The sequence below is a fragment of the Helianthus annuus genome, chromosome 16 (assembly GCF_002127325.2).
Source record: "Helianthus annuus cultivar XRQ/B chromosome 16, HanXRQr2.0-SUNRISE, whole genome shotgun sequence".
Lineage (NCBI taxonomy): Eukaryota > Viridiplantae > Streptophyta > Magnoliopsida > Asterales > Asteraceae > Helianthus > Helianthus annuus.
Genome location: NC_035448.2, coordinates 107,985,481 through 107,996,541, shown reverse-complemented (window position 1 = coordinate 107,996,541; position 11,061 = coordinate 107,985,481).

The following is an 11,061-nucleotide window of genomic DNA, read 5'->3' as shown; positions in this document are numbered from 1 at the left end:
GTTTACTTGTAAGACGCTATCTGTGAGTATACTCGATCCCTTTTTGCTTTACACACTTTTGGGTGTAACATACGTTACTTATTCTAAATCACAATCGACACACAATGCGAACACTATTTATACGCTGACCGTTATTGCATGCTACGTGTTATTCGATGAATGCTTGTATGTTATGTTAACACAGTGATTGTTTCCTGACACCTTAGCAACGATAGTACTATAGTTTGGACTCAGCGCCTGTCGTGGACATGGGTTGTTAAGGGCTTTACTTCACGTGTCCCAGTGGGGATATGTGTTGCGCATTCTACAACTCGCAGTCACGTCTGTGCATATTTCTCTGTCGATAACCTACTTGCCTTCACTTTGTACATGTTACATGCTGGTTATGCGTAAACTATTTCGAACTCTATTATACTATTAAACTTGTATGCTCACCTTTACACTCTGTGTATTGACCTCTATTTTAACGTATGTGACAGGTGCCTAGGATGTTGTGCTTTGCTTGTTTTTCATGGAATCAAGTAGGATTGAGAGTCTAGAAACAAAGACAATTTATTTTATTTAAATCTGATTTATCGGAACATGTTATTCGTCTTTCAGATATCGCTGTCTGTAATAATTTACTTGCTTAATAGGTTATGGTATGGGACATAATATTAACTATTCGGTAAAGTTGTTGTTATGGAATTTCTCTTGGACAATCTGTTTCGCTCAGTTCCATGCCCCGATGTTTCCGTCTTCGGTTGGGGTGTGACAGATTGGTATCTGAGCCATAACTATAGGGAATTAGGCAAGACTCGACCTAGTTCGAGTCGATGTCTTAGAAACGACCTAGTCTATAATCTAAGTACCAACAGACCAACTTGTGCGAGCCCGGTAGGGGTTCCGCATGAGCTTTCTTGCTAATCTCGCTCGCACTCGTTGAACACTACACTAACACTGCACACTATTTTTCGAAAATGAACGAGTGGTTAGATCGAGATTAGGTGTGAAAACCGAAAAATCTCGGCTGAATCGCTTGTTCGACCCGCGTTTTATTAAAAAATAAGGGAATTTGCGTTGGATTAGGAGTGAAATCCGCACTTCGACGCAAGTTTTCCTTTCTACTTTATCAAATCAATAACGAAGTTGTTAAGTCAGGGGTGAAACCCGAACCTTGACGACTTGTTCCGCCCTCTATTTTGGTTTTACAAAGCTCTCACCAAAGTCTCGACGGACTCCAACGACTTGAAGTCACACTATAACTGGAAGGATGCGTGTCGTTCGCCCAAATCGAGGCGAGAGCACAATCCTGAAAACCAGAGTATGTACCAAAAGTCCTTGTGAATAGTCGAATCACTTTGGGTAGCCAACGTCTATCAAGCCTTAGACAATCTATTTTCGATTTCAATCCCGCAATCACTGATTTTATGTGTTTACGATTCTGAGCCCGCAATTGCTGACTCTGATATTTGTCCTTTTATGTGGGATTTTATGTGTTTCATGTGGTTTTATGCTTATTTGTTAGCGTTTTGAGGTACTATTTATTTTGATCTAACGCCTTTCTGCTTCCGCTGATCACACAACACTCACTACACCACATTAACAAATTGCTGCTACTTGTGGATATCGCATGTTATGTTACTCGCTTATACTATGCTACTCGATGTGTACTCGCCAATTGCAATCGCCATTCTCGAATTCGCGAACCTTGAATGATAGGTGATTATGTGTGACCAGGATAGGTGAATACGTGCGAAATATAGTATGGTTTCTGTGTTCTGACTGCCTTATGTGTTTATGTGCCCTACGTGCTTACGTGCTTCTGTGATTATGTGTCTATGTGCTACATTGCTTGTGTTCCTGAGCTTTAGTAGTAGTAGTACGAGTGAGGTGAGATTCGATTATTTAGCGTTTTGAATCCTATGGCGATGTCTATTACAGACAATGTCGTCATTTGGATCATTTCATTCCCGCTCCGCTCGCCACAATCATGATGACAAACGCATCGCCGCCCTCATCGCTAAGCAAATGGCGAAAGTTATCCCCCAGATTGTTAGTGAGCTGAATGAAAAAGCTAGCAAATCCTCAGAAGAGTCCCGGACTGATTCGCCAAAGTCTGCTTTTAGCTTCAAGCAGTTCAAAGCCTGGGCCCCGAAAGAATTTACCGGCGAAGAAGGGCCTACAGCCATGTTCCAATGGTTTGATTCGATCGAAGTCACCCTGCGCCAGAGTGGTTGTCCTGATAATCTCCGTACTCTTAACGCCATAGGCGTCTTCCAATCCCGAGCTCTAGATTGGCTGACATGGGATGAGCTGAAGGACGTTATGATGCAAGAGTTCTGCCCTCCCCACGAGCGCCAAAAGCTGGAGGACGAGTTCTGGCATATCAAGCAGAAAGATGGAGACAACGCTGGTTTGACTGCTCGCTATAAGCAGCTAAGCATAATCTGTCCAAGTCAAGTTACTACGCCCAAAATCACCATCAAGAAGTATATCCGTGCTCTTCTGGATTGCGAGCCTGATTTCGTTCAAGCTGCAAAGACGACAACAATTGAGGAAACTTTCTTACTCGCTGCTGAGATCAACGATAAGCGAGTCAAGTCTGGTTACTGGGATAAAGCCTCCAAGAATCTGCATCAAGCCACCGCTATTCCAACCGCTGAAACCACCGTCGCTCCGCAGCCTTCAAAGTCCTCTCGTCGCAAGAGGAAGAACAACAACAATAGTAGCAAAAATTGCGCTGTCACCGCTGCCGCCCCGTTCCAATCAGTTCCTGCTCCACTGCAGCCTCAACACCGTCAAGTAGCGGCGCCGGTCACCAACGCACCACCGGCTAAGCGTGCGTACACTGGTCCTCACCCGGCTTGCCCTACTTGTACTTATAATCATCCAGTGGGAATCGCTTGCAGATACTGTGTGCATTGCAACATGTACGGCCACTTCACCGCCAACTGCCGTACAGGTCCACGTCAAACTCCAGCTCCAACTCAAGGTCAAGCTCCTGCTCAACAAGCTCTACTTCCTGCTCCTCAAGGCCAACAAGCGGCTCCTGCACCCGCAATCCATGCTAGAGCTTGCTTTGCGTGTGGTGATCCTAACCACTTCGCAAACATGTGCCCGAATCGAGTAGTGAAGCAAGAGCCACAACAGCAGCAGCCCCAGCAACAGCAACAACAGCAACAATAGCAGCCAACAGCCCGCGGACGTACTTTCAACATCAATGTTCGCCAAGCTCAAGCCGATAACAACGTGGTCAATGGTACGTTCCTTGTGAATGGTATATATGCTTCGTGTTTATTTGATACTGGAGCCGATAACTATTTTGTATCGTTTGAATTCGAAAAGCTCCTTAATCGTAAGCGCACCCATCTCCCCTCGATGTTCGATGTTGAAGTTGCCACCGGAAGAACCGTCGCTGTCTGTAAGTCCCGTTTAACCGGATCTTTCAATGATATCAAACAACCAATTGATTGTGCGGAATCCAATCAATGGGTGATTCAAGAATCAAAACGAAAATAAGAAGAACACCGAAATAACCTTTAAACTTGCACACGATTCTATTACTATGAACTAGCAAAATCGTCTGGTACAAGCTCACCACTACCAATCGATCGCTTCCCTCTCTAGCTCTATATGAAATTCTGTAAATTAGGCTCTGACCCTAAAACAAGTTAAAAACTTGTTTATATACTTGCTAAAGCCCACTTCCCTACGTGGGCTCCCCTTGGGCCTGCTTGGCCCACATGGCCTAAAGCTTGGCCCAAGTGACCTATAAAGGTCCAAAACCTAATACTAACTAACCCAGTAAGGCCCAGCTCGTAACCATAGCCCATTGTGTTAATTTGATGCGTCAGTCTCACACTTTAGGGCCTAACAGTGTCAATTTTGTTCTTCGTGATTGTACTCTCGAACTCAACAATCACGTCTTTCCTATCGACCTTATTCCGATGCAGCTCGGTAGTTTTGATGTTATAGTAGGCATGGATTTTCTTCACGAAAATCATGTTGAATTTGTTTGCTTTGATAAGATGATTTGCTTCTCGCTCGCTAATGGTGATCAATTGTGTGTTTATGGTGAAGTCGCGTCGAAGAGACTCCAACTCATGTCGTATGTCCAGGCTAGCAAGTATCTCCGTAAGGAATACCAAGTTTTCTTAGCACACATTGTAGTAGCGGAGAAAAAGGAAGTTAAGGAGATAGACAAGGTGCCTGTAGTTCGTGATTTTCCTCTTGTCTTTCCTGATGATTTACCTGGGTTACCTCCGAGTCATGATATCGACTTTCGTATCGACCTCATTCCTGGAGCCAATCCTGTTGCTAGAGCTCCTTATCGACTCGCTCCGTCCGAAATGCGCAAACTCTCGATTCAACTCCAGGAATTGCTTGACAAAGGCTTCATTCGTCCTAGCACCTCTCCTTGGGGCGCACCAGTCCTTTTTGTCAAAAAGAAGGATGGGTCGTTCCGGATGTGCATCGACTATAGGGAGTTGAATAAGCTGACGATCAAGAATCGCTATCCCCTGCCTTGAATCGATGATTTGTTTAATCAGTTGCAAGGTGCTACGTTTTCTCGAGATCGATCTACGCTCAGGCTATCACCAATTACGCATTCAAGAGGAGGATATACCCAAAACCGCTTTTCGCACTCGTTACGGCCACTATGAGTTCGTTGTCATGCCTTTTGGTTTGACCAACGCACCCGCGGTTTTCATGTATCTGATGAATCGTGTGTGTAAACCGTTTCTTGACCCTTCGTCATCGTGTTCATCGATGATATCCTGATCTATTCCAAGTCGAAAACCGAACACGCGCAGCATCCACGTTTGGTTCTCGAGCTACTCCATGGGAACCGACTCTATGCCAAATTCTCCAAGTGCGAATTTTGGCTGGGGGAGGTTCAATTCCTCGGTCATATTGTCAATAGTCAAGGTATTCATGTCGACCCGCGAAGATCAAAGCTGTTAAGAGTTGGGTTACACCTAAGAACCCGTCTGAAGTCCGTTCTTTTCTCGGACTAGCGGGCTATTATCGCCGATTTATCGAAGGATTCTCTAAAATCATTGTGCCGCTTACTTCTCTCATGCATAAAGACAAGCCTTTTGTTTGGGGAACTGAATAAGAGACTGCTTTTCAAACTCTCAAGCATATGCTCTGCAATGCTCCCGTTCTCGCTTTACCCGACAGAAACGATGACTTCGTTGTCTATTGCGATGCCTCGAACCTTGGTCTTGGTTGTGTTCTCATGCAATGGGACAAGGTTATCGCTTACGCGTCTCGTCAGCTCAAGATCCACGAGAAGAACTATGCAACCCACGACCTCGAGCTAGGCGCAGTTGTTTTTGCGTTGAAGATTTGGCGACACTACCTTTATGGTACCAAGTGTACGGTCTTCACCGACCATAGGAGCCTACAACACATCTTCAGCCAAAAAGAACTTAATATGCGTCAACGCCGACGGGTAGAACTTCTCAATGATTACGACTGTGAGATCTGTTATCATCCTGGCAAAGCAAATGTTGTTGCCGACGCCCTCAGCAGACGAAGATATTTGCATAGCGTTCGTAATGTCCAAGCCCAGCATCATCTCAAAACCATCATCCGCGAAGCCCAACATGCTTGTTTCACCGAACGCACTTTGAAGAAGGAAAGGATTCTCAACGATGGAGCCCAGTTAGTGAATAAGTCGAATGGGATTTTCCATTATCCGGACCGAATTTGGATCCCTAAGCGGACCGATTTACGACAGATTCTAATGGACGGAGCCCACAAGTCTCGATATTCTATTCATCCCGGTGCCGATAAAATGTACCAGGACCTGCGCTACAAGTACCGGTGGCCGGGCATGAAGAAAGATATCGCTCTCTATGTTTTGAAGTGCCTGACTTGCTCGAAAGTCAAGGCCGAGCACCAAAGACCCTCTGGCTTACTCGTCCAACCCGAGATCCCTATGTGGAAATGGGAGAGTATAGCTATGGACTTCATAACGAAACTTCCGCGCATGCCATCAAGTCACGACAGCATCTGGGTTGTCGTTGACCGCTTGACTAAATCCGCTCATTTTCTGCCGATACGAGAAGACTACAAGGTAGAAAAATTAGCCTGAATATACACCGATGAGATCATTTGTCGACATGGGACGCCTCGCGACATCATCTCTGACCGCGATGGTCGGTTTACCTCGCGTCTTTGGGAAACGTTTCAATCTGCTCTCGGTACTACGCTTAATCTAAGTACCGCTTTCCAACCCCAAACCGACGGTCAGACTGAAAGAACGATACGTACCCTTGAAGACATGCTCCGTTCGTGTGTTATAGATTTCGGTGGTAATTGGGATGCATACTTACCTTTAGTCGAATTCTCGTACAATAACAGTTATCATTCTAGCATTCAAATGGCACCGTTTGAGGCATTATATGGAAGAAGATGTCGATCGCCTATTGTATGGCACGAGATCGGAGATTCGCAGATAACCGGTCCTGAGCTGTTGCAAGAAACGACTGACAAAATCCTCCAAATTCGAGACAATCTGCTGAAAGCTCGGAGTTGTCAGAAAAGTTACGCCAATAGACGACGCAAGCCCCTTGAATTTGACGTTGGCGATCACGTACTCCTAAAGGTATCACCTTGGATGGGTATGATCAGATTCAGCAAGAAAGGAAAGCTCGCGCCTCGATTTGTTGGACCCTTTAAGATTCTGGAAAGGATCGGCAAAGTGGCCTACAGACTCGAACTGTCGGAGGAACTTAGCAACGTCCACCCGACTTTCCACGTTTCGAACCTCAGAAAGTGTCTGGCTGAGCAGGATTTACAAGTTCCGCTAGAGGATCTTCAAGTGGACGAACATTACACTTCGTGGAGAAGCCTGTCGAGATCATGGACCGAGAAACAAGAAGCTCAAGCGCTCACGCATTCCCATTGTGAAGGTCCGCTGGAAAGGCAAATGAGGCACAGAGTTCACTTGGGAACTCGAAAGCGACATGAAGGCAAAGTACCCGCAGTTGTTTGTTACGGCTAAAGCCTAATTTCAGGACGAAATTCCCTTAAGTAGGGGAGGCTGTAACACCCCATGTTTCGAAAGTCAAAGTCAAAGTCAAAGTCAAAGTCAAGATTGAAGTCAAAGGAAGAAAAGATTGCTAATTGTGATCTGTCACTCCTTGCTTAAGAATTGATTTGACTTCTTTGACTTGTAATCGAATCTTTTATTGTATTTACTTTAGTTGGATTATGTGGAGTATCTGTGAATAATCGAGATTTAATCGATGTTTAACGCATGTTTTATCGCTTTATCGCTAATCGCATCGCAATCGCATTCGCAACCCGAATTATGCATTCTGGATATTGTTTTACGTGTGTGTGCTATTTATGTGTTACTTGTGCATGTTTTAATTATGTTTATGTTTGTGGTGATTAATTGAAACGCAATCGCAACTCTATCGCAATCGAATCGCAGACGCAAAATGAAAGTTATTTATGATGATTGTATGTTAGATATAGTATTTGTGTGGTTATTATTAATATATCGCATCGCTCGCTCGAAACACATCGCAACGCTCAACACGCGAATCGAAACGACAAAACTCAACACGTCGGACACTTGGATCGAATGGCCAACCGATCGAGGCGCCATCCGATCGGTGACCAATCCGACCCTTGTGCACTTTCCTCTTTTGGAAACCCTATAAATACGATGTGACAGCTCCTCCACTCGACCAGCCGCACTCAAGCCTTCTTTCTCTCGATTTCTCGCGATTCTTGTAAGTTTTCTACCTAAATCTTGTACATCTATGATCTACGCACACTTCTTCATCATTTTCTCTTTTGAATCTTAACTTTTAACCATGAAATCAGTGGATTTGAGGTGTTCTAGGATGATGTCATCATGGAGTTCTTATGAACTTCAAGCTTTGGCCTCATTCCACCAAGAACAGCTCAGATCTGAAGGATTTTCACATGATTAAACAATGTTTTTGCATAAATCTACACATATTCATGGTTAAAAGGATTGAAAGATGGTTTTCTAACTTTCTTTCAACTTTTTTACACTCAATGCACTCAAAAACAGATAGAATCGGAGCTTGTTCTGATCTTCTACTCTTTCTTAGTGATGTGTTGGTTCAAGGTCTAGTTTTTGTCAAAGAGACAACCGACTTCGGGTAAAACATGAACAACCGTCACGAACCAGTAAAATGGTCGGATTTGGTTGATTTCTATTCGATCGGATAACTTGGGTCATGATGGGGTTTCTGTAGTCTAGCACGTTGTCAAACCATCTCAACCAAATCGCAAAACCTTCAAAAACTTAACAACTTTCAAGGTTGCTAGAAGATCAGATCGCGGGACGGATCGCCGTCCGATCGGATTGCCATCCGATCGAACCGCAATCCGATTGGATCGCACCTGGATTCATACTTAAACTTTTTCTTCAAACTTTCAAGGATCTGAACGTCGAACGGATTGCCAGCCGATCGGATTTCCATCTGATCGAACGACCATCCGACCATTTGACTTTTGGAACTTCGACACTTAATCATTTTCATAATTTTCAAAGATCATCAGCAACTAACGGATTGCCGTTCGATCGGATTGCTATCCGATCGAGTGCAATCCTGCTGTGAACTTGTTCTCACTAAGTGTCCTACCAATCGGATCACTGTCCGATCGAACGACCGTACGATCAATCGACCTGAAGGGTAGAGATACTTCTCTATTTTCAAAATGCTACAACGAAAACTTCAAAGCCATCATACACAAACACATCCTTACCAAGCGAATGTCAAACCAATCGAATGGTCATCCGATCGGATGACCATCCGAACAGATTGACATCTGATCGACTGGTCATCCGATCGGATTGCCATCCGATCGGATTACCATCCGACACTTAATCATTTTTTTTCACCGTTTAACGCACCGCTCATCGTTTATACTATCGTTAACTGTTCAGGCTAATCTCTCAGCGCTCCCTTCAATCCAAGAGAGTGTTTCTTATTAGACGCTATCTGTGAGTATACTCGATCCCTTTTTGCTTTACGCACTTTTGGGTGTTACATACGTTACTTATTCTAAATCACATTCGACACACAACGCGAACACTATTTATACGCTGACCATTATTGCATGCTACGTGTTATTCGATGAATGCTTGTATGTTATGTTAACACAGTGATTGTTTCCTGATACCTTAGCAACGATAGTACTATAGTTTGGACTCAGCACCTGTCGTGGACAGGGGTTGTTAAGGGCTTTACTTCACGTGTCCCAGTGGGGATATGTGTTGCGCATTCTACAACTCGCAGTCATGTCTATGCATATTTCTCTATCGATAACCTACTTGCCTTCACTTTGTACATGTTACATGCTGGTTATACATAAACTATTTCGAACTCTATTATACTATTAAATTTGTATGCTCACCTTTACACTATGTGTATTGACCTCTATTTTAACGTATGTGACAGGTGCCTAGGATGCTGTGCTTTGCTTGTTTTTCATGGAATCAAGTAGGATTGAGAGTCTAGAAATAAAGACAATTTATTTTATTTAAATCTGAGTTGTCGGAACATGTTATTCGTCTTTGAGATATCACTGTCTGTAATAATTTACTTGCTTAATAGGTTATGGTATGGAACATAATATTAACTATTCGGTAAAGTAGTTGTTATGGAATTTCTCTTGGACAATCTATTTCGCTTAGTGCCATGCCCTGATGTTTCTGTTATCGGTTGAGGTGTGACACATCAAGTCATCACTTTCGTTCAACTTTATAAAAATAATCAATTTCACAAAATATATCCATTGTTGCATATAAGCTACATGTTACGTTTCATATCAATTTCAATGGTGGTTGTTAACTATTTTTCATCAATTTCAATGGTGATTATAACTCAATTTTTCTACAAACAGAAAGTAAAGTTGTTATAGAAGTTTACCCAAGGTGAATATACCAAAAAAATGAGATGTTAGAGCATTCTCATCCATTCCATCATCTTTAACCCTAGATTTTAACTAAAAATAACAACTTTTTAAAATTTATCTCACATTTTAAAAAACCTCCTACATCCAATTCCTCATACCTATCTATATATTCTTTTTTTATTATTATTTCTTCTCTTTCTTCCACTAACAATTTTAACTACTATCTATTTTGTCTTATTATATTTTTTCTTCTAAAATTGATTCTAATAACTTTGTTTATAGAAATTACACTACTAATTATTATTTTGGGTTTTTCAGGTCGGGTTACTTTAAAAATTTGGTTATGTAGCAACACATTTAGGATTTCTTGTTTATGTTTCACGTTTAGTAACATTAACATACCGATATGGTTGGTTGCAAACTGTAGTTCAATGTTGTCTTGCAAAAGCGTGAGCGGAGGAGACATGATCCCTGCATTGAGACTTCATGCACCAAAGACCATAACTCCATAAGCAAGAATAAAACAGAATAACAGATAGCTTACCTACAACAATTGCATCAGAATATGGTGATGGAACAAGTGCAGGTGTGGAGCTATTCTCTATAGGATACGGCTCACCGGGAACTACAAGATTAAAACAAAACAAAATTATATTGAAATTAACTATAATATGCTGGAAAGCATAAACCAATGAAGTCAAATTCATCTATAATGAAAGCAACAAAAAGGCATGGTAGGTTTAACTAAATTAGTAAATTAACAAAATCGCCGATTAATCTCTAACTAAAGCCCCTATTTTAAAGTCAACAATGGTTATTGGTTTAATTAACTACAAAAACAACAAAGTGAAAACTAACCAGAATTCAAAGGTATGTAATAAAGAGCACCAAAAGTAATATTATTAGGATCACCAATTCCATTAACACTCTCAATACTATCCATACTAACACCAAACCTACTAGCTAACAGCTCAACACTATCACCATCCTTCACCACATAACTCATCAGATAATTCCACTATCCACTCGAACAACCACACAACAACCGCAACGACACCACCGCACCGGAAACCGTACGCATCCACCACCAGATCGTACACAGATCCACCACTTTTCCTAACAGTGTATGTAGTATTCGTTAGGTAGTAATGAACTAACGGTGAG